This window comes from Ranitomeya imitator, chromosome 8, assembly GCF_032444005.1.
Source record: "Ranitomeya imitator isolate aRanImi1 chromosome 8, aRanImi1.pri, whole genome shotgun sequence".
In the NCBI taxonomy this organism is placed as follows: Eukaryota; Metazoa; Chordata; class Amphibia; order Anura; family Dendrobatidae; genus Ranitomeya; species Ranitomeya imitator.
The window spans coordinates 132,048,495-132,074,582 of NC_091289.1; positions in this window are offsets into that span (position 1 = coordinate 132,048,495).

Consider the following 26,088-nt stretch of genomic DNA (forward strand, 5'->3'; position numbering starts at 1 on the left):
TAGAAGAGACCCCATATCATTTTTAATTATTATTTATTTATTGTACAGATGCCAGCTGATGGATACTCTCATCAGCCTCACCTGCTCTCGTCGCCATCAGTGGAAGCAGGCATATGCTGATGAGAGTACTACTCTCTCATCAGCCGACACCTGTGACTAGTAGTAACCTTTTTATCACCGGTCACAGCTGCTAGCTCACATGCTGTCATCTGACAGCATAGGAACCACAACTCTCTGTCCGGCGGTAACAATCTTACTGCTGATCAGAGCACATATTTGCCACACTGTCACGCTGATGACAGTGTGGTAAACAATGGATGTTTGGGACTCCATTCAGATGAATGGGGTCTGGGTTCAAATTTGAGTACTGTTCTGGTACCAAATTTTTTTAAATGATCGGCAGATCCTGCTGGACCCAAGCATCCATGAGTTCATACATCACTAATAGCAGTGACCAAAATTAATTATCTGGGTAGACCACCACAGCATAATCAGCAGTAACCCACAGCAAACAACTATGGTAATTGAACAGTTCAGAAGTCAATGACATTCAGGTGACATTAGTTCTTAGTTGGATTGGCTGATATCAGAGGCACCCTAAGTGATTGCAGATTCTCAAATCCTTACAGTGTGCAAAACATACACTTTCTTGATTACTTTGTATTTTCCTGTATTTCCAGTGTGGGCAGGCAGCCCCATGAGGCCATGACCGCATGTATGCGATTTGCTTACTTGCGATCATGTGCTGAATAGACTCTTGCACTTCCTTCAATTCTCTTTTATTGAGAGGAGATAGGAGAGACTAGTTGGCATGTTACCAAAAGTGAGCAAATTGCATACATGCAGTCACATGACTATCCACTCACAGTTATACAGGGGTATCATAACAATGTGCACACTATACATTGACATGATTCGGAAATCTGCAGTCTTTTCTTCTGAGACTGGGGTGGACATACCATCGGTGCAACCTGTGCAGCCTCACAGGTGATCAAGAAGAAAGGGGGTCACTTTCACCTCCAAAACAGGTGGAATTCTGAATTATGATGAGTTATTGGACTGTAAAGGGCACATATATTGTTCTTGCACAGGGGCCTTTTTCTGTCTGTGTCCACTCCTGGAATGGATAACCCATTTAAATGTAAAATTATGGCAGATACATTTCCAATCCTCTTACAAATCCTTGACAAACTGTGTACCCTTTTTCGTAGATCATAAAAAAATCATAGTGTTGGAGCACAAATTGCTTTTGCTATATTGCTAGGCTGTATGCTACCCTGATAAAGTTGGACAATATTTCTCATCTAATGTTCTTTTTGATACAAATATTAAAAGCTTTACCTCAAACCCTATGCAAACATCAAAAAAGAATATTTAGCAGTTATTTGTGAAACATTCCTGACTTGAATCTGCCCCTCAGTAGAATGCGGTAAATGTTACTATGGTCTACTCTGACCATGTGTGCCATTGGTACACTGAAACTTACATTGACACAATCAATTATACTGTATGAATGAGTTTAATACAAGGTCTGTTCTAGAAGAATGACCTCTGTGCTATTGATATTCACATTTGCCTAAAATTAGATACTAATCTCTTGTTATAGATTTTAGTGGCTATTTTATCAGATATGGAATTTCATACAAACTAATTAATTTGTATGTCACCTTACAACAAAACAGTTTCCTTTACTGGAACAAACAGTCTGTTTAGTAAAAATGGAATCAAAGTGTTTATAGAGCATCTATAAATAAGTGATTTAGCTCAATCAGAAAGTCAACATTTCATTATACTGTATATAATCTCTTTAATTTTTGGATCGACTAAGAGTTTAACTTTATTCATCATGCATGTCATAAAATTTTGTGAGAATTCCATTAAAATAATTTCCCTAAAAATGTATGAACTCCTTTTGTCCCATCAATAACATTCTTTATTCATATAATTCCTCTTTTCAACTAGATTCTATCTTGGAAGAACTAAGCTGAAAAGTAATGTGTACTCAGGTTCAGGCAGGCATCATAGGGTGTCGGAGGATCACGTTCCAGTTTTATTGTAAGGGCCACCTATCTTGATGAATCGATTTTTTATATGGTCATGTTAACTTACCCTTCTACCTTCAAGCATGGTAGTTGTGTCTACTGCATAGCTTTTTGTCAAACGGCAAGCTTCACTTCTTACAACTTTGTTTTAAAAATTTGTTAAGTATACGACTAATAGTTGTCCTGTGGACAGAATATCCTTTCCGAGTTGTGAATTTCTGCAGCTCCTCGAGGACGACCATGGGCATTTTGGCTGTGTAATGCTGAGTCACTTCACACTTAAGTCAAGATAGTCAAGGAGTCAGAGGTCAAAAGCCAGGAGGGTACATCCTAAATAGAGCGAAGAGATAAAGGCATAGTAAGGTAATAGTCAGAGGTCAAAATGCCAGGAGAATAACAGATCAGAGCAAAGTGGATAATCAGATGGAGGGTCACAATGAGGTCCAAGGTTAGGCAATGAAAGATCAAGCAAAACACAAGGCATAAAGAAAACCAACCACATTTAGCTGAAGCTACCTCTGACAGAGTTCTGAGACTGACAGCCCAGCTAAGTATTTGGGAAACCTACTGGGGCAGGGGACACCTGAAGACAGTCCAGCACCTCCCAGTCTTACAATGGACAGCCGAGCTGTCAATCAAAATACCTACAGCTCAGCACGCACCTGCATCAGATTGGATGGCTGAGCAGTCAGTAAATATCCAAGACACAATAAGGGGTGGAATCGTGACAGACTGCATCACTAATTCATGCTCTCCTTGCTTGGGATGTCACTTTAGGTGGATAACCATGTCTTGTTAGATTTGCAGTTGTGCCATACTCCTTCTACTCTTGATTAATAGATTGAACACTGCTCTGTGAGATGTTCAGAGCTTGGGAAAAGTTTTTATAACCAACTTCTGTTTTACTCTTCTCCACAACTTTATCCCTGTCTGCTGTTTTCATTGGTTTTCATGATGCTGTTTGATCCCACAAGTTATCAAACAAACCTCTGAGGTCTTCACCGAACAGCTGTAGTTATACTTAGAATAAATTACAGATGTGAACTTAGTTTGCTAATTATGTCACTTCTGGAGGCAATTAATCACTGGTGATTTTATTTAGTAGTATCAGTCTACAATAGGGCTAAACACAAATGCATGTAAGAATTTTCAGATTTATATTTATAAAATAATTAGAAAACCTTGCATCATTTTCTTTACACTTAACAAAGACTTTCTATATTGTGTTTGTATCATATTTTTCGGAATATAAGATGTATTTTTTCCTCCAAAAATGTGGAAGAAAATGGGGGGTGTCTTATAGGCTGGATGTCCCTAATCTGGCTGTGGTGGGGAGGTGGGAGAGCGGCAGTGGCGGAGCAGCAGCAGGAGCCGGAGGCCGCAGCTAACTCCTGTGCCCACTGCTAAAGAGAAATTGAGATTCACTCCCTTCCATACCCATTGGCATGGAATGGAGTTAATATTCTTTTCTCTTTAATAGCGAGCCCAGTGTTATCACAGCAGTCGGCTTCTTGTAGGTGCCCGGCGTTCGAGTGTGCCGACTGCTTAAGGCTACGTTCACATTTGCATTGTGCGGCGCTGTGTCGGCGACGCAACGCACAACGCAAATATGAACGCATGCAGAAACGCTGCATTTTGCGATGCATGCGTCGCTTTTTGCATGGTTTTGGGCGCATGTCCATGTGCCCCCATGTTAAATATAGGGGCGCATGGCACGTGCGTCGCGGCGGCTGCGCCCGACGCAGCCGGGAGCGGCGCAAATGTGAACGTAGCCTAAGACATTGAATATTGACTGCATTACACTCCCATAGGCATGGAATGCAATGAATATTCCTTCCCTTTAGTAGCGGCACATGTGAAAGCCAGGCAGCTGCAGGAACCCGGCAGCTGTGGCTGACACTGTGCTCACTAAAGAGCACTGCGCTACATGCACACAGTACCGGCGTGGAGTGAGTATTCCAGCAGTTGTCCTCGGTGGCTTGTAAACAGCGCATGACGTGACTGCCATGTGCTGCAAGCAAGCATAATACAACTGCTGGCACCAGAGCAGGATGCTGCAAGGGCGCGCGCGGAAGGTAAGAATGTTTTTTTTTCTGCTGGGGCCATGCATACCAGGATGGAGATGGGGGCTCTGCATACCATGATAAGGATTTGGGTCAATTATACCAGGAGAAGGATGGGGTCTTGCATACCAGGATAATACTGGGGCCAGTCATACCATTATAAGTATGGGGCCATTCATACCAGGACAGAGATTGGGGCCCTGCATACCAGGATAGAGATAAGGTAGCCATGCATACCAAGATAGGGGATATTAAATATAGAATTTACCACATTTTTTGCTTAAATTTTTTTTCTAATTTCCGCCTCTAAAACTTAGGTGCGTCTTATGGTCCGAAAAATACGGTATATCACACAAACTCCCAATAAAATACATTTAAGTTTTTCCTGTAACATGAAAAAATGTGGAACAGTTCATGGGCTATGAACAGTTTTTCAAGCCACTGTATATTTATATGTATTTTTATATTTATGGACCACAAAATGTTATTTACACTCTGTCCAACATTCACAATAGACGATGGCTACAAATTACCTCTCCCTCCATTCACTATGACCTCTGGAGAGCATGCCTAGAAAACTTTCTTACAGAAGCTGATGAGCCATCACCAAACTATAGGTTCCTATTTCTTTGTGGTTGTTGTAAAGCTTAAAACTAAATGTAGTGAACAGCAGGGAGATGGCTGTCCCAATAATCACGTACAGAAATAGAGTTATACAGTATATCTGCACATAGGAAATAAATACAGATTAGATAAATAAGAAGAATGAGGCACTATCTTGTTTTAGTTGGTAAAAAAAATAGGTGAAAATGAATATTCCCTAATATTATTCTTTCCTTTCCTCATCACACATACAGATAAAAGCAAATGCATAGTAAATACAGACAAAGCTTCCATGTAAGGCCGGTTTCACATTTGCGGTTGTGTTCGCAGCATTTCCTCCGCAATTATCCGCATTCATTGTGTATTCCTATATTTAACATTAGAGTCGCATGTGTCTGCGATTGGTTGCGCGTTTTGCCACGTTTGATGACGCATGCGTTGTCTCATCGTCTGCGGTTTGGCGCGGTAAACGCTACATGTAGTAATTTTAGAGGCGTCAATTGACCGCCTAGAAACATATGCGGTTGTTAGCGGATGGAATGCGGCAAAAAAACGCATTGCTGTCTATGTGAATGCATGCGGCCGCAAGCACATGTGTTTGCATGCTGTAAGACTCATGCTGGTGTGGTAGATGGAGGCAGGTATATCTCGCCCAGGTGTTTGTCCTATGTGAATTAGGCCACTCAGTATCTTCAGGGTGCTAATGGGTTAATGATTGCAGGAATAAAAGATGACCAGCTGGGTGTTTCCAGTGTCTGCCTGGGGCACACAGATTGCCTGCCTGTGTGAGACAAACGTGAGTGAAGAGCTCTGCTCAAGATCTGTATGATGTTAGCTGGGTGGGAGAAGCCCCCCCAGTTGTTGAGATAGCAACGTATTTGTTTAGTTAGTGCCGGACAGGCTAGGGTTTATTTTTATGTTTTGTTTTTTGTGTTGCTTTCACGTTAATAAATCTGACCTGAGGTCAGCCTGCTCAGAAACCTGCTGTACGCCTCAGATTCAATGCACAAACCACGTGTCCTTTGACCCCAGCAAAGGCGATCCCAGAGTGTTTTGTCACATTGTGGTGGAGAACGCGGGCATACCGTGGCACAGGCGACAGCATGGAAGACGTGGTGAAAGCCTTAGTACAGTCCACTGCCGTACAGCAGCAGGCCACTGCCGCACAGCACGAAGCTAATCGCTTGATGGCCGCACAGCTGAAGGAGTTACTGGACATGACGGTTGCAGACCGCCAACTTCTCCAACAGGTGGCGCAGCGCCTGGTGAGCATGCCTGACGCTGACCCGGAAGCAGAGTCCAGAAGGATCCATGTGAGTCGATACTGGCAAAAGCTGACTGCAGAAGATGACGTCGAGGCATATCTGACAACTTTTGAGCGGACGGCATTGAGAGAGAAGTGGCCGAAGGCACGATGGGCCGATTTGATTGCCCCGTTTCTCTCCGGCGAGGCCCAAAAAGCTTACCATGATTTGGACCCGGAGGTCGCTCAGGACTTTGAGAAGCTGAAAGCTGAGATCCTGGCCCGGCTGGGTGTGACGACGGCTGTCCGTGCACAGAGGGTACATCAGTGGACATACCAGCAAGATAAACCAGCGCGGTCTCAGATGTTCGACCTGATCTACTTGACAAAGAAATGGCTGCAACCCGAGGTACTGACAATACCCGAAATAATCCAGCGGGTTGTCCTGGACAAGTACCTGAGAGTACTACCCCCAGCGCTGAAAAGGTGGGTAAGCCAAGGAAATCCCACGACAGCGGATCAACTTGTGGAGTTGGTCGAGCGTTATTCCGTGGCAGAAGGACTTCCCGACGACACCGCCAAACCCCGGACTGTGCCTCCTCCTCGTGGAACCGGTGAGACTGTTCCAGGGACCACGGGTGAAGGAAAATCGCTTAAAACTGTGGGGGAGGAGTCCGGGACTGCTCGCACTCCGAGACCAAGAGTATTGGACGGTGGTCTCAGTAGGGAACCTGTTAGGTGTTTCCGCTGCCATGAGAAGGGTCATGTTTCTGCGAACTGTCCTGTTACCGCTGAACCCATGCAGTGCGACGTTATAGACTCTAGAAAACGCATGTCTTTGGTTACACAGCTAGTGAGTGTGAATGCGGGTCAAAATGATACAGTGAAACACCTGTGTGAATTATCTGTTGATGGGAAAAATGTTGTGGCATTACTAGACTCTGGAAGTGTGGTGACTCTGGTGAAAGCTAGTCTGGTGGCACTTCCGTCTGGTCCGTCTGACAAGTTTTCTGTGACGTGTGTGCATGGTGACACCCGCTCGTACTTAACAGCGGTCATATAGATTTCTACTCTCTATGGGTCAGTGCAGCACAAAGTGGGACTCGTTCCCGCATTGTTACATGATGTAATCCTGGGCAGGGATTTTCCCTATTTCTGGCAGTTGTGGGAGAATCAGTTACTCCTTCACGGTAGCTGTACCCGTGAATCTTCTCCCATGCCATCTGGAGGTCCCGAGTCCCTAGAGGAGACCCCACAGGAAGATGTTGCTGGGGAGGTTAGTGAATCTAACCTTCAGTACCCCTTCTCCGTCATGGCGGGGGAAACAGAGGAAACTGAGGAACCTCAGCGAGAGGCGGAGGCAGACAGCCATCCGGCACCCTGCCTGCCAGATTTGGGAGTCCAGGTGGATGACTTCCACAGCGAGCAAATGAAAGATCCTACCCTGACTCCGGCTAGGAAAAATGTAAAAATGATAGATGGGGTACCCGTAGAACCTGACACTAGGCTAGCGTACCCGTATATGGTTCTTGAAAATGATTTGCTCTACCAGGTAGAAAAAAAAGGGGAAGACACAGTGCAACGGTTAGTGGTACCCAAACCTTATCGGCGGAAGGTACTGGATTTGGCCCACGGACATATAATGGGGGGACATCTGGGGGTACAGAAAACCACAGAAAGGATATTGCATTGTTTTGTGTGGCCTGGAATACATTGTGATGTGCGTAACTATTGTGAGTCCTGTCCAGAGTGCCAAATCGCGGCCCCTAAATCTCAGTTCCGTAGCCCTTTGGTACCCCTTCCTATCATCGGGGTCCCTTTTGAGAGAATTGGGATGGATTTGGTTGGGCCCCTTCCCCGATCCGCACGTGGGCACCAACATATCCTCGTCATCGTGGACTATGCCACTCGTTACCCGGAAGCCGTCCCTTTGCGTAACACAGCTACCAAGACGATCGCCAAGGAATTGGTACAAGTGTTTAGTCGGGTGGGAATTCCAAAACAGATACTCACCGACCAGGGGACTCCCTTTATGTCGAGGGTAATGAAGGAGCTCTGCAGGCTCTTACAAATAGACCCGTTGCGTACGTCTGTCTATCACCCTCAAACAGATGGCCTGGTTGAGCGCTTCAACAAAACCTTAAAACAGATGCTCCGGAAGGCGATAGACAAAGATGGGAAGAACTGGGATTACTTGTTACCCTATTTGCTGTTTGCCATTAGGGAAGTTCCCCAGTCTTCCACAGGATTTTCGCCTTTCGAACTGTTGTACGCCCGTCGTCCCCGGGGACTGCTGGACGTCGCAAAAGAAACCTGGGAAGGTCAAGTCACTCCCTTTAAAACGGTGATCGACCATGTAACACAAATGCAGGATCGTATTGCCGCTGTCATGCCCATTGTTAGGGACCATATGTTACAGGCCCAGGGAGCCCAGAGGCAAAGTTATGATAGAGGCGCTAAGGTCCGTACATTTGCACCCGGCGATAGGGTGTTGGTCCTAATCCCTACGGTGGATAGTAAATTCCTGGCGAAATGGCAGGGCCCATTTGAGGTCCGAGAAAGAGTTGGTGAAGTGAACTATAAAGTGTACCAGCCGGGTAAGAGAAAACCGGAACAGATTTATCATGTGAATCTGATAAAATCCTGGAAAGACCGCTCTGCCCTAACAGCGGATCTGCCCCGTCCGGTTTGTTCACCTACTGTACCAGAGGTGCAGGTTGCTGAGACTCTCTCAGAACGACAAAAATCTGAGGTTAAGCAATTTTTGTTACAGAACCGACAGTTTTTCTCCGAAAAACCTGGCCGGACGAAGTTGGTGAAACATGAGATTGTCACAGAGCCTGGCGTCACTGTTCATGTGAAGCCCTACCGGATTCCGGAAGCCCGCCGTGAAGCCGTCTCCCGGGAAGTGATGGCAATGTTGGACTTAGGAGTCATTGAGGAGTCACACAGCGCCTGGTCCAGTCCAATTGTGTTGATACCTAAACCGGATGGCTCCATCCGGTTTTGTAATGACTTTAGGAAACTGAATGCAGTTTCTAAATTTGATGCGTACCCTATGCCCCGGGTCGATGAGTTGATCGACCGGCTTGGTAAAGCCCGATACATTACGATCCTGGATTTAACAAAGGGGTACTGGCAGATTCCTCTGGCCGAGGCGGCCAGAGAGAAGACGGCATTTGCTACACCGGAAGGTCTGTTCCAGTATGTCTATATGCCGTTTGGACTTCACGGAGCTCCCGCAATGTTCCAGAGATTGATGGATCGAGTCTTGAGGCCTCACAGACAGTACGCTTCTGCCTACCTGGATGACATCGTAATTTACAGCATGGACTGGGAAACTCATCTCCAGAAGGTACAAGCCGTGATTGATGACCTGCGAGATGCAGGTTTAACGGCAAACCCCAAGAAATGCCACATCGGGCTTGAAGAAGCCCGATACTTGGGCTACGTGATTGGCCGAGGAGTGGTTAAACCCCAGATCGACAAAATACAGGCAATTCAGGGCTGGCCACAACCAGTGAACAAGAAACAAGTGCAGGCTTTCCTGGGGATTGCCGGCTATTATCGCCGGTTCATACCCAATTTTGCAGCCATGGCTACTCCCTTGACGGATCTTACCAAGGGGAAGGGTTCCATCATGGTAAAATGGACCTCAGCTGCTGAAGAGGCCTTCCACAGCCTGAAACGGGCTTTGTGCTCTCAGCCCGTACTAGTGACTCCTGATTTCAGCAGCGAGTTTGTGGTACAAACTGATGCCTCTGATACTGGTGTCGGAGCTGTACTTTCCCAGGTGAGGGACGGAGTCGAACACCCGGTCCTCTATCTCAGTCGGAAACTGAATGTACATGAGCAGAGGTATGCCGTGGTTGAAAAAGAGTGCCTAGCCATTAAATGGGCTCTCGACTCCCTCAAGTATTACCTGGCTGGTAGGAAGTTTAGGCTGGTCACAGACCATGCCCCTCTCAAGTGGATGCACCTCCACAAGGACCGTAATAGTCAGGTAACCAGGTGGTTCCTTGCCCTGCAGGCTTACTCTTTTACGGTGGAGCACCGACCTGGGGTGCAGATGGGGAACGCCGATGCCCTATCCCGAGTGCACTGTTTCAAAAGTGTTCTTGCTCGACCGGAGTGGTCTGAGCAAGGGGGGGGGATATGTAAGACTCATGCTGGTGTGGTAGATGGAGGCAGGTATATCTCGCCCAGGTGTTTGTCCTATGTGAATTAGGCCACTCAGTATCTTCAGGGTGCTAATGGGTTAATGATTGCAGGAATAAAAGATGACCAGCTGGGTGTTTCCAGTGTCTGCCTGGGGCACACAGATTGCCTGCCTGTGTGAGACAAACGTGAGTGAAGAGCTCTGCTCAAGATCTGTATGATGTTAGCTGGGTGGGAGAAGCCCCCCCAGTTGTTGAGATAGCAACGTATTTGTTTAGTTAGTGCCGGACAGGCTAGGGTTTATTTTTATGTTTTGTTTTTTGTGTTGCTTTCACGTTAATAAATCTGACCTGAGGTCAGCCTGCTCAGAAACCTGCTGTACGCCTCAGATTCAATGCACAAACCACGTGTCCTTTGACCCCAGCAAAGGCGATCCCAGAGTGTTTTGTCACAATGCATTTGTGAACGCATGGGTTACACCACAGAAAAACATGTCTAGACACTGATAAGCCACCCCCCACATACAAGGTGATAAAGGGAGGGAGTGGACATTTGCAGGTCACTACTCAGCAGACAGAGAAGCTTTCCAGATGCAGCAGAGCAGACACACGAAGGAATCTACACTCAGAACAATGTAAGTACAGTATATCCTAGCCAATGCCTTTATTTTCTATTTTCTGTCTCTACATGTCCTTATTTCTGCCATTTCTTTCTGAATGCATGCATCAGAATGTCATCTTCTTCTGATGAGGAGCAACATCCTGGGCCTTCACAAGCCGAACATGTCAGTGAAGTGAGTACGCAACTCCTCAGATTGGTAAGTATTCACTGTCACATCTACACATGTGACAATTTTTTTTTCCTTTTTTTAGAGCATTTCTTTCACTGCGGCAGAGGGTGAGAAGGAGCAGCGGGGTCACGGTCAGGTGGCAAGGCGGCAGCGTGTAGGTATACCTGGCTGACTGTTTACTGTATCTTCACTTTAGTATTCTTGAATCTTCCTTTCTTTACTTTCCTCTTTCTTTACATTTTTCTTCTGGACACCTTTTTATCTCGACTTTCATTATTCATGCCATTTCCCTGCCTCTGTTTTCTTTCTTTTCCTTATGTTAATGCATCCAACATTAATGTCTTCATTTATTTTTTAGGTTCCAGAATGGGATGAGGACCACATTGACAACAATATCCTCATCTCCCTGGTCCATGAGCGGGTCCTGTTGTGGGAGACCCGGGTTCCCCAGCACTCGGACAACGTGACGATCTGGCGGCTATGGAATGAGGTGGCCAAAGCGATGTGGGAAGGCTGGGACAATGCCCCGACTCGGGTCCAAAATGCATTTTGTAAGTATTGCAATGCAGTGTGATTCAGCAGAGACCTTGGCTGCGCTCACTAAAAGTGTGTGTGATGACAGAAACTCTCAGGAGTTTCTCTCATCACACACAGTTGTGTGAGCACGGCCAAAAGTCCATTGTCTAACCATTCTTTTTTGTTTTTTCAACAATGCTCAAAGTCAAAACACGTTGGCGTTCGATGAAGGACCGCTTCAACAAGGACCTGCGTCAAGAGAGCCATGTTCCCAGTGGTTCTGGAGCAAGGATCCGAAAGCATAATTACCACCGCATTCTGGCAATTTTAAGACCGGTCCTTGCCCAGAGAATGTAAGTTTTTTTTGGTGTATTAGGTTGTGTTGTATTGCCATAATCTGTATGTTTCTATTCAACAGGAGTTGGCGTTTTGTAAATTTTTGGTATTAATTTTTTTAACTTTTTTCACAGCATATGGAGCAGCACTGTTGACCCAGGTTCTGGAGAGGTCCTTCATCAGACAGCCACGGACCCGTCCCAGCCATCCAGCAGCGCTGCAGCAAGTGGGCCTGCCACACTAGCTGGAGACCAGGAAGCTGGTCCATTAGGTGTTCCCTTTTCCTAGTCCTCTGCCTCTGCCCCTTTTTGGGGGGGCTCCTCCTGGCAGGGTAAAAGGGCATCAGATGGGTCACTCATGCCCAAGTTTTTGCACTTGAGCTCGGTTTTTCACGATAGACTCAAGGCTTTGGGTGACCGACTGGATACTGCCATTACCCATAAGAATACACGTATCCAGGAGGTCACCAAAACTTTGACCAAGTAAAAGCCGACCTCCAGAGGCCAACACATCATTTTTTTAATCAAATTGGACAGGGCATGTCGGAACTCCTTACTCCTGATCTCCAGCTTAGTGTCATGCAGGCCTGCAATGCTGCTTACGTGCAGGCTATGCAGCAGAGTCGGTATTTTCAGCAGACAGTGTCGGCATATCCACCTGTGCCTACACTGTCACGCTTGACTTCAATGCCGACCTCTGCTGCATACCACTGCACGGCCACCTCCATTCCAAGCACTGCCGGACACCACTACAGCATTACCACCATGCCGAGTACTGTTGGACAGCCCACCACCACCAGCATGACAATTGCTGCTCCTGCTTGGACTTCCTCCACTGCCACCACCATGTAGCAGCAGGACCCTGGCATGGCCTTCCGCTCCACCACCACCATGATGCAGCAGGACCCTGGCATGGCCTTCCACTCTACGAGCACTATGGACTCTGGTATGGCTGCCCGCTCAACGAGCACAATGGACCATGGCATGGCCTTCTGCTCTACGAGCACTATGGAATCTGGTATGGCTGCCCGCTCTATGAGCACAATGGACCCTGGCATGGTCTTCCACTCTATGAGCACTATGGACTCTGGTATGGCTGCCTGCTCTACGAGCACAGTGCAGCCAGACCCTGACAGATCACCCACCACAACCAGGCCGCAACAAATGAGCCCACCGAGGCTTCCCAGACCACATAGATCCCAGAAAGGGAAAAAAAATAAAAAACTGCGTATTATCAGTATTCCTCCCTCCTCACCACCCAGTGTGTCTGTAATGTCAGGTTTGTCTCACCCTTCCAGTGCATCTCAGGTCTCTCATGTGTCAAGCCCCATCCCCAATCTACCATACCCCACTAGTTTAATTGCTCCTTCTCCTGCCACCCCTGTGTCGTCAACACTTAGCCAGGCCTCACAGCTACACCTCCCCCCATTTCCGTCGCTGGTTTTTGCCCCCAATTATGTTTGGTTTATTGTGTATTTCGCCGCCGGCAACACACACCGTGCGCCAAATAAAACACTGCGCCGCACACTTTATTTTTTGGCCACATCATAGTTAGCAAGTACAACACTGCAGCATTGTGTGTCTTTAGTATAGAAATATGAGGTGGGCCAAAAAATTTATACTTGTATTTTTTCCATAATCTCTAACTTCTGCTTAGTCTGTGACTAGTGTTGCAGACTGCAGAGAAAATGGCAGCAATACAATGCAGAACTATACTCAACAGGTCATGTGTCCAAAAACTAATTAGTTAGGACACCTGACCTGGTGAGTAGAGAACTGCCTTGTATAACCTCCATGTTGTCTTTGTGTACGTAGTCTATTTCACACAAAGTGAAGGGACGATGGCGGTCATACAAGGCATATCTATGCTCACCTGGACATGTGTCAGAAATAGTGAATTCATGAGGCTGTTATATGTGCATCTTGAATTAATTATTTCTGACACCTGACTTGATGAGTATAGATCTGTTTTGTATTAAGCAGCCATCGTCTCTTCAGTCTGCGTCCAATAGATACTGCAGAACAGAATCAGGACGCAATGACATCAACAACCTTACCACTAACAACCTAAGGCTGCCGTCACCCTAGCAGTATTTGGTCAGTAATAGTATTTTACATCAGTATTTGTAAGCCAAAACCAGGAGTGGAACAATTAGAGGAAAAGTATAATAGAAACATATGCACCACTTCTGCATTTATCACCCACTCCTGGTTTTGGCTTACAAATACTGATGTAAAATACTGACCAAATACTGCTAGTGTGACGGCAACCTAAGTGGTTTGTAGAGGAAATACATAGGAGACACGGTCAAGATACCAAAAAATAAAGTTTATTAACAACAAATATTAGTAACATTTAAAACATAACTGGTACAAAACAAATCCCAACAGGACATTTACACAATATTGTCCTGCCATGCCACATGTCCAATATCAGAATAAAAAAAGGCAGCAAATTGGTCCCGCATGTGGCCAACTTCAGCAGTTGACGGCAGAGGGTGATGCTGGTAATCTGGCAATGAGTTTCCAACTGGTTCATCCAGTTCAATGTTGGGTTGCTCCTTAGCCATTATGTAATTGTGGAGAACCACACAGGCTTTGACCACCTCATCGACTGTCTCCATTTTTAGATTAATTGCTGTTGCAAGAATGCGCCATTTTGAGACTAAAATCCCAAAGGTACACTATACTGTTCTTCCGGCCCTGGTCAGCCTGTAGTTAAAGATCCTTTTAGTGTGGTTCAAGTCCCGACTGGAATATGGCTTCAGTAGGTTTTCACACATCTGAAAGGCCTCATCCCCAACCATAACAAATGGCATCGGTAGACCTTGAGTGTTGGGGAAAGGTCGTGGCCGTAGAAAATTAAAATTTTTGCCATACACACGGCGCCCCATATCCGAGTTTTTGAAAGTCTAGGAATCGTTGCCACAGCCAAAAGCTCCAATGTCCACGGTGATGAAGCGACAGTCCGCATCTGCTATTGCCATGAGAACAACAGAAATTTTTTTTTTATAGTTGAAGTACTCCGATCCTGTTCTGGCTGGTTTGATAATGTGGATGTGCTTTCCATCCACCGCTCCCAAACAGTTGGGAAAATCACACACAGTCCAGAATTTTTCAGCAATTTCAATCCACATGTCCGCGGTAGGTAGGGGTATAAACTCATCCCGGAAAACATTCCACAAAGTCCGGCAGGTGTCAGCAACTATTCCGGACAGGGTGGAAATTCCATGCCGGTATTGGAAGTGGAGGGATGATAAACTCTCTCCAGTTGCCAGAAATCTGTAATAAAATACATGAAAAAACATTTGCAATCAATTATATTTATGGTGTTGTTCTGCTAAAGACATAAAGGAAAATACAAAGAATACATGTAAGACCAAGCAAATTTAGGACTGGCATTTGTTTAGAATTGTTACGTACCTTAATGTAACCAGCAGACGTTCCTCTGGTGGAATTGCTCTACGGAGCTGGGTGTCCTGTCTCCAGATGGCTCCTTGGACACGACGAAACAAATCCCAGAAAGAGTCTTGCGACATCCTTGTATATTCCGGGAATTTGTCCGGGTTCACTTTAAGCTCGCCATATAGCGTGTGATAGGCTAATAATATTTTCCACCATGCGCACCAAACACGCAAACGCATGACAAAACGCATGATGAAGCGTGAAAACGCGGCGTTTTATTAACTGCATGCGTTCCCGCATGCGTATAAAAAAACGCTGCATTTGTACGTGTTTCTATCCGTTTTTTTCCTGCACTTGTGGATGCGTCTTAAATGCTGCGGATTCGAACACAAATGTGAAACTAGCCTAACTCAGCCAACTACTGAAGGTGAAAGTAAGAATGGCAGAAGTGACCCAACTGAAAGTGACACTATAGTGAAATGGTTAACAAGGAACATTTTAAACAAAAGCGTTGTTAAATGAGTAAAATATCAGATTTTTTCATGCAGTTGCATCCTGTTACAGCTAAACTGCACTCTGCGGGAGCCGTCACATTCAGGCGCTGTCAATGGAAAGAAATATTTGCACAGTGAATAAAAGGCTTTTTATAAGGAAGGTGAATACTTTGCTAATGGCTTATGTAACAGAGGGGTTTCTAATTCAACAAGGGAAAATGTAAACCTCCATGCTCTGTCTGTATCCTGTTATAGTGAGCGGCTGCTTTGTGCTTCATCCACGCTCAGGTTGCAATGATAATAGGAGATTGCTGAGAATGGATAATGCAGAGAAATAAATATATATATATATATAAATATAAATATATATATATATATATATATATCTATATATATAATTGTCTAAGGGTTTTTCCGTCTGTCTGTCTGTCTGTCTTTCTGTCTGTCTGTCTTTCTGTCTGTCTGTCTGTCCTGGAAATCCCGGCTCTCTGATTGGTCGAGGCCGCCAGGCCTTGACCAATCAGAGACCGGCACAGCATCGACGTAGAAATCCCGCGTCTCTGATTGGTCGAGGCCGCCAGGCCTCGACCAATCAGCAACGGGCACAGCGACGATGATGTCATAAAGGACGTAGACATCTCACGTTTCTGATTCAACGACAGGCACAGTATCGACGTAGATGTCATAATGGTTGCCATGGCGACGATGATGTCATAAAGGTTGCCTCAACCAATCAGCGACGGGCACAGTGTGCCGCGAATTCTGGAATCATCATTGTCCATATACTACGGGGACATGCATATTCTAGAATACCCGATGCGTTAGAATCGGGCCACAATCTAGTATTATATAAAGCTGAATGTGTGTGTGTATGTGTGTGTATGTATGTCCGGGATTGGCATCTGCACCGTCGCAGCTACAGCCACAAAATTTTGCACAGTCACACGTCTGGACCCCGAGAGCGTCATAGGCTATGTTGTGAGGCGAAATTTTAACCCCGCGCTTTCTAATTCACCAAACAATTTTGCCCCTATCTACATAATGGGGAAAAAAGTGAAAGGAAAAGTGTTGGAGGCGTCGCAGCTATAGCCACAAAATTTTGCACAGTCACACGTCTGGACCCCGAGAGCGTCATAGGCTATGTTGTGAGGTGAAATTTTAACCCCGCGCTTTCCAATTCACCAAACAATTTTGCCCCTATCTACATAATGGGGAAAAGTGAAAGGAAAAGTGTTGGAGGCAAAGCTGCCAGATGGGAACAAGGGGGACTTAAAGAATGAGAGCGATGGCGCCAAAGAGTATATACCGAACAGTTGCTAAGGTGGGGCCCCAACATGGGATGCTCACCACACACGGGGATATGAACACACACAAAAAAAATGTGCTTGAACACATATCACCCTCAGTACACATTTCACCACACATACACCAACCTCGCCACATAAAAGTCGAAACACAAAAGTCGCTGCTCAAAACTCACCACGCGCAAAACTCGCCACATGCAAAAACTAGGCTCACGCAAAACTCGCCACAAGTGCAAAACTCACCTCATGGAAAACTCGCCACACGCAAAACTTGCACACGCGGAAAAATTGCCACATGCACAAAAGTTGCAACACATGCAAAAGTTGCCTCACACAAAACTTGCACATACTCAAAAGGTACTACACATAAAACTCACCACGCGCAAAACTCGCCATGCACAAAACTTGCTGCACACAACTTGCTACACTAACCTGTCAAATGCAACTCGTCACACAAAAAGTTGCTACACGCATGTTGCCACACAAAACTCATCTCACAAAAGTCAGTACATGCATGTCGCCATACGCAACTCAATACACACAACTTGACAAACAAAACTCGCCCTAAAACACACACAAGTCTGGTATTATCCTTCAAAAATAAAAATCTGATTAATAAGCAGACAAACTACAAGAGCAACAAATGTTCCATATAGGAAATACGGCAGCTGTCAGTCACATGACCTGTCTATTATGTGTATGTGTGAGCTAATATATACTGCCAGGGGGAGGGCTTCCTGTTGGCTTGGGATTTATCAGCCTGCCAATTTAGCTTACAAATACTGAGGTAAAAATACTGACCAAATAACGTGTGAATGCGGTCTAATAAAGGAGGAGATGACACACAGGTATATACTATATACAGGAGAGATGGCACACAGGTATATACTATATACAGGAGGAGATGACACACAGATATATACTATATACAGGAGGAGATGACACACAGATATATACTATATACAGGAGGAGATGACATACAGGTATATACTATATACAGGGGAGATGACCTACAGGTATATACTATATACAGGAGCAGATGACCTACAGGTATATACTATATGCAGGAGGAGATGACACACAGGTATATACTATATACAGGAGCAGATGACCTACAGGTATATACTATATACAGGAGGAGATGACACACAGGTATATACTATAAACAGGAGCAGATGACATACAGGTATATACTATATACAGGAGGAGATGACACACAGATATATACTATATACAGGAGGAGATGAAATACAGGTATATACTATATATAGAAGGAGAAGACATACAGGTTTATACTACATATAGGAGGAGATGACATACAGGTATATACTATATACAGGGGAGATGACACACAGCAAGTATATACTATATACAGGGGAGATGACAAACAGGTATATACTATATACAGGAGATGACATACAGGTGTATACTATATATAAGGGAGATGACAAACATGTATATACTGAGGTGAAAATGAGAGGTGTGAGGTGAAAATGAAAAGGTGTGATTACAAAATCAGAGGAGTGAGGGAAAATAATGGAGTGATCGGAAAATGACAGATGTGAGGTCGAAATGACAAGTGTTAGGGGGGAATGAGAGGAGTGAGGGAGAAAATGAGAGGTGTGAGGGAGAAAATGAGAGATGTGAGGGGGAAAATGAAAGATGTGATTGGGAAAATGAGAGGCATGATGGGAAAATAAGAGAAGTGAGGTGCTATAACTAACCACAGATATTTACTATGCCCAGGCAACGCCGGGCTCTTCAGCTAATATATATATATATAAGTGTAGCAGCTGAATAAAACCTTTGCAAAGGAGAAACATTAAAAAGGAGAGAGTTTAAAATAGAATTCTAATCAGCAGCCAGAACTAGTGTTGAGCGACTTCTACTTTTTTGTCAAAAGTCCGGGCGGGTGAAATTGGCCGATTATTGAGAAAAGTCGGGGGCCGACTGATACACGAAACCCAATGCAAGTCAATGGGGAATCAAAGTCGGCAGTGAGTGGAGGACAGGAAAACACCTACAGTGCCTATTTTAATGCCAAAAACATCAATTCTTATTACTTAAGCTTGTCAACCTTAATTTACTTTATAATAATAGTTAGGCATTGAAAACTGGGGGTCATTTGGCTAAAGTTGTGGGGGGATAGGGCTGGCTCAAGATTTTCATGGGCCCAGGAAACGCGGAATACGTCACGGTGGTGGAGCAGGGAGAGGTAAGTATTTCAACTTTGCAAATGCTGTGATCCTGAGCAAGCAGGTGGGGGCCCACTCGTTGGCACTGGCACAGGGCCCCTCATAGTAAGGCGTTGTGTTTGACGGCGGGTGGCGCCTCCCACTGGCAGAGACACTTTTGTGTACTATGAGGGGCCCTGTACCAGTGACGTCGCCAACGAGTATGCCCCCCACACCTGATGAAGGAACCTGCACTTTCATCTGCACCTTCCTCTTTGTCCCCGTGTAAGGTGGTATAGTATGCGGGAAGGGGAACCTGACTTTCAGCAGGGTCAGATTCTGTCTGTGTAGAGTGCAAGGGGAATGTAGTGGTCTGGGTCAATGTACCAGCAGACTCATCTAGCAGTGGCTGGGCAATGGGCAGGATGAGGAGGAAACACAGATATAGGCCCAAATAATAAAGTAGGCTAAATGCAGTTCAAAATTGGTAACAGGACTAAACAGGTCGCATTGCTTTGTTCAGTGGAGGACAACTGTAATGAGTGGCAGACACAGTTAGTAGGCCCAAATAATAAAGTAGGCTAAATGCAGTTCAAAATTGGTAACAGGACTAAACAGGTCGCATTGCTTTGTTCAGTGGAGGACAACTGTAATGAGTGGCAGACACAGTTTGTAGGCCCAAATAATAAAGTTGGCTAAATGCAGTTCAATATTTTTAACAGGACTAAACAGATGGCATTGCTTTGTTCAGTGGAGGACAACTGTAATGAGTGGCAGACACAGTTAGTAGGCCCAAATAATAAAGTAGGCTCAATGCAGTTCAAAATTGATAACAGGACTAAACGGGCGGCATTGCTTTGTTCAGTGGAGGACAACTGTAATGAGTGGCAGACACAGTTAGTTGGCCCAAATAATAAAGTAGGCTAAGTAGGCTAAATGCAGTTCAAAATTGGTAACAAGACTAAACAGGTGGCATAGCTAGGTACAGGGGTGGGCTCCTCTGCTGAGTAGCAGACAGTGGTAGTAGGCGCAAAGTATTAACTGGTCTAAATAGAGGCCAGGGTCCCTGTATATTTTAACTATCATCTATCACTTCAACAAATTTGTATTGGCAGTGCCATTGAAGGATTTAACAGCACAGACTACACAGTGGTGGAGCAGGGAGAGGTAAGTATTGCAAGTGGTAGAGCACTGTTCGAGCTGGGGGGAAACACTCTCTCGTGGGTGGCGGTACTGGCACAGGGCCCCTCATATTACGACAGTGTGTCTGACGTTGGTTGTGCACCACCACTGTCAGAGACACTTCATTGTACTATGAGGGACCCTGTGCCAGTGCCGTCGCCAAAGAGTGGGCCAACCCACCTGTCCAGGCAAACGGCACTTGCACGAGTGCTTGCTCCAGGTGGTGACCACGGCCCTTTAGGGGGAGTCAGCCCATTTAGGGAGGTATGAAAATGGCCTTTGGTGGACATTCAGCAGCTGCAAATGGAGGAATTGGAGAAGTCAGTAAGAGGAGGCCAAAAGCAAGACATTTTTCCAGCAAGCTACGTGTCAGCAGGGGAAGGTGGGGCAAAATAATTTGAAATCCATGAGTGGTTCATTTTAATAAAGGTTAGATCATCAACATTCTGGGTAGCCAGACGTGTCCTTTTTTCAGTCAGTATTGAACCAGCAGCACTGAAGACTCTTTCTGATAGCACACTAGCAGCAGGGCAAGCGAGCTCCTGTAATGCATATTCTGCCAATTCTGGCCAGGTGTCTATTTTAGATGCCCAGTATTCAAAGGGGAATGACCTGTGAGGGAGAACATCGATAAGGGAGGAAAAGTAGTTTGTAACCATACTGGACAAATGCTGTCTCCTGTCACTTTCAATCGATGCAGCAGTGCCTGTCCTGTCTGCGGTCATTGCGAAATCACTCCACAAACTGGTCATAAAACCCCTGTGTCCAATGCCACTTCTGAGTTGTGCACCTCTAACACCTCTGCTATGTTGCCCCCTACAGCTCGTGTGAGAACCATCACCGCCTCTGTGTGCTGGGAAAGCCTGAACCAAACGGTCTACAAGAGTTGCTTGTTTGGTAGCCAATATTTGCTCAAGGTTCTCATGTGGCATGATATTTTGTAATTTTCCTTTATATTGTGGATCCAGGAGGCAGGCCAACCTGTAATTGTCATCGGTCATCATTTTGATAATGCGGGGGTCCCTTTTTATGATACGCAAGGCATACTCAACCATGTGGGCCAATGTTCCAGGTGTCAATTCACTGCTTGTGCTGGGTTGAGGAGCACTCTCTTGCAAATCAACATCACTTGTGTCCCACAAAAACCCTGTACCTGACCTTGCAACGCCACCAGTTTGTATTGCCCCCTGAGAAGCATCCTCCTCCCATAAATATTCATCCCCATCATCCTCCTCCTCCCCTTTGTCTGCCACCTCATCCAGGAGAGTTCCCTGAGCAGACAATGGCTGACTGTCATCAAGGCTTCCCTCCTCCTCGGCTGCAGACGCCAGCTCCTTAATGTGCGTCAAACTTTGCATCAGCAGACGCATTAGTGGGATGCTCATGCTTATGATGGCGTCATCTGCACTTACCAGCCGTGTGCATTCCTCAAAACACTGGAGGACTTGACACAGGTCTTGTAGCTTCGACCACTGCACACTATACAACTCCATGTCTGCAATCCAAGTGCCTGCCCGTGTATGTGTATCCTCCCACAAATTAATTACAGCACGCCTCTGTTCGCACAGCCTCTGAACCATTTGCAGTGTGGAGTTCCACCTTGTTGCAACGTCGATTATTAGTCAGTGCTGGAGAAGATTCAGCGATCGCTGATGGTTCAGCATACGGCTGGAGTATACGGGCGACCGGCGGATGTGCGAGCAAAGTCTTCACACCTTCAGGAGCAGGGCTGGTAACTCCAGATAATTTTTGATTAAGCACTGCACCACCAGGTTCAAGGTGTGAACCAGGCAAGGTATGCGTTTAAGTTCTGAAACGGCTATGGCAGCCATAAAATTCCTTCCGTTATCACTGACTACCTTGCCTGCCTCAAGATGTACACTAATCAGCCATGACTGAGTTTGTTGCTGCAAGTACTCAGTCAGTACTTCCACTGTGTGTCTGTTGTCGCCCAAACACTTCATTTGTAACACAGCCTGCAAACGCTTACACTAACTGTTTGATAATGGGACACCTCGTGTACAACACTGGCAGCTGCAGATAGAGTGGTCGAGCGACTGCACTCTGTGGATGAGCTTTCGCTTCAGGAGGAGGAGGAGGGGTGGCGAACGCCTACAGCAAACTGTTTCCTAGACCGTGGGCTAGGCAGAACTGTCCCACTATGGCTGTCCCCTGTGGACCCTGCATCCACCACATTAACCCAGTGTGCCGTGATGGACACGTAATGTCCCTGGCCATGCCTACTGGTCTGTTGTGAGGTGCACATTTCTACTGACTGATTGCCTCAGTGCATGGACAATGCGGTCTTTGACATGCTGGTGGAGGGCTGGGATGGCTTTTCTCGCAAAGAAGAGCCAACTGGGTAGGTCATTGTCATGATCCCAATGGCAGGGGATCACAAAAGGACAAGCACAAAAACAAAACAAGCTCTAGGGTGATGGAACCTGAGCTGACCGCGATCCTGAACCTAAACACACAACTATCAGTAGCCGGGGAACGTGCCTACGATGATTCCTAGACGTCTCGCACCAGCCGAAGGATTAACTTCCCCTATCAGAAGAAACACAGACCTCACTTGCCTCCAGAGAAACACCCCACAGAAATAGCAGCCCCCCACATGTAATAACGGTGAAATGAGAGGAAAGCACATACGTAGTTATGAAAATAGAATCAGCAAAAATGAGGCCCGCTAAAGCTAGATAGCAGAGGATACAAAAGTGAACTGCGCGGTCAGCGAAAAACCCTTCAAAAAACCATCCTGAAATTACTTGAACTCATGTGCCAACCATGGAACATGAGGAGTAATTTCAGCCCACTAGAGCAACCAGCAGCAAGGAATCACATATCTGCAAGCTGGACTAAGACAAAAATAAAGCAAAACGTGGAACAGGAAAATCAAAACTTAGCTTGTCCTGAAGATAACAGACGCAGGGAGCAGAGGTAAAAAGACACGCTGATTACATTGATAGCTGGCGAGGAAATGACAAAAAAGCCAGGTTAAATAGGAAACTCCCATAACCTGATGGAACAGGTGGACACCAGAGACCGCAGAGAACACAAGTCACCCAGTACCATCAGACCAGAGGGAGCCCAAAAACAGAACTCACAACAGGTCATAGCGTGGTACTGCATAGGTTTTCAGGTCTTTGAAAGCTTCGCTTTTAACCAACCGGTAGGGCATCTTCTCTAACGAGATTAGTATAGCAATGTGGGTGTTCAAACCCTGTGTACGCGGATGAGAGGGTGAGTACTTTCTTTTCCTAATGAGAGTCTCTTGTAGGGTGAGCTGGACTGGAGAGCTGCATATGGCGGAACTAGCGGTAGTGGTGGTGGACATGGTGGATTGAGAGAAGGTTGGTGATGGTATTCTTGATGTTGGCCTACATACAGTGTTTCCTACCAATAATCTTGTGAATCCCTGACTGCTTTGGCCTTGCGACAATACCTCCACATTTGCTGCTGGTGGTGTCCTAATCAGTGGGCTTACAGTGAGGGAAGCAATGTAGCGTTGCTGACTACCTTCATTCTGAGCAGGTGCACCAATGGTACGGGCCGTTTGGTAGTTAGTCCAGGCTTGCAAGTGCATGCTGGTTAAATGTCTAAGCATGCACATTGTATTTAAATTTTCAAGATTCTTCTCTCTGCTAAAGGTCTTTGAGCATTTCTTACAGATAACTTTTGACTGATCATTCGAATCTTTGTTAAAAAATTGCCACACGACACTCTTCCTACTATGGAATACCTTTTCAGGCATTGCACGCTGTGCTACTTTCACTGGATGGCCATGCTGTCCTAAAACTGTTTTTGTTTTTGACAAACGTTTTTGGCCTGATACAGGCCAGCCAGATGACAGCTGTTGCAATGTAGATGGCTGCTGCAGATTATCCTCCTCCGTTTCTGAGCTACTGGCAGCGGCACCCTCTTCCCCAATGGCTGCCAATCTGGGTCAACAACTGGGTCATCTATCACCTCCTGTTCAATATCATGTACACCTTCCTCTGTGTCACCGTGTAAGGTGCTATAGCGTTCGGGACGGGGCACCATAGTCTCAGCAGGGTCAGATTCTGGCTCAGTACACTGCGAGGGCAAGGTAGTGATCTGAGTCAATGGAACAGCATAATAATCTAGCTGTGGCTGTGCATCAGTGCACTCCATGTCCGACTCATCTTGTAATGGGCAGTTAAAATTTTCCCTTTCTAACCCAGGCACGGTATGTGTAAAGAGCTCCATAGAGTAACCTGTAGTGTCGCCTGACGCATCCTTCACTTTTGGTTTGGGTGAAGGACACAAGGAAATGTCTTGTTCCTGACCGGGAGCATCCACTGACGACTCGCTGCTTTTATATTTGGAACTTTCTGAAGAGGAGGCGAAAGAGCTAGAGGCTGACTCAGCAAGGAAAGCCAAAACTTTTTCCTGCTGCTCCGGCTTTAAAAGCTGTTTTCCTACTCCCAGATAAGGGAGCCTTCGAGGCCTTGTGTAGCCAGACGATGACGCTGGCTCAACACCTCCAGCCTTAGGTGCTATTGTGCTTTTGCCACTACCACCAGATGCAGCACCACCATCACCACCATCAGTACCAGCTGGCAACCACCGCCCACGGGCTCTACCACCAGACTTCCTCATTTTTGGAAAATCTAACCAAAATAACAACCGTTATATGGTACTGTAAAACAAGGTAGAAGGTGTATACAAACTTGTTGAGAATTTAAATCTCCCTTTTTTTGGGGAGACTGAACCAAAACTCAGGCCCAGTGTATATAACAACACAATGTAAGTGGCAGAAAGTGGCTGGCTGACATACGACAAACTAACAGGACTGAAGTATATCCACTTTGTCAGAATTTGAATCTCACTTTTTTGGGGGGAGACTGAACCAAAACTCAGGCCCTGTGCATAAAACAACACAATGTAAGTGGCAGAAAGTGGCTGGCTGAGAAACGACAAACTAACAGGTCTGAAGTATATCCACTTTGTGAGCATTACAATCTCCCTGTTTTTTTGGGGAGACTGAACCAAAACTCAGGCCCAGTGTATATAACAACGCAATCTAAGTGGCAGAAAGTGGCTGGCTGACATACGACAAACTAACAGGACTGAAGTATATCCACTTTGTGAGAATTTGAATCTCACTTTTTTTTGGAGAGACTCAACCAAAACTCAGGCCGAGTCGATAAAATAACACAATGTAAGTGGCAGAAAGTGGCTGGAAGACATATGAAAAAAATACAAGGACTGTAGTACAATTTCAATCTCCCTACAATGATCTCAGGAAAAGTATGACAGCAATAAAAAAGACTGTTACACACAAAAGTGTGGACAAATAAACAAGATAACTGTGCAGAAAGGAGCAACAGGATTTTTGCTTTTAAAAAAGCAGTTGGTTTGCACAGCAGCGTGCAAACAGCAATGCAGCTATCAGGGAGCCTTATAAGTCAGCCTAATAAGCTACAGACATGATGCACAAAAATATAGCCTCCACTGTCCCTGCAAAAAATGGTGATGTTGGACAGTGGAAATCGCTACAACACAAGCAGTTTGGGGGTTAATCTTCCCTCCCTAACCATATCCCTTCTTCTGTTGAAGCTGCAGCAACCTCTCCCTATGCTAAGATCGGCAGAAGTAAGATGGCGGTCAGCGTGCACGCCCCTTTATAGCACCTGTGATGCCGCAGAAAGCAAGCCAATCACTGTCATGCTATTCTCTAAGATTGTGGGGACCCAGACCTATGTCATCACGCTGCCCACACACTGCGTTTTCCTTCATTGGCTGAAAAATGGCG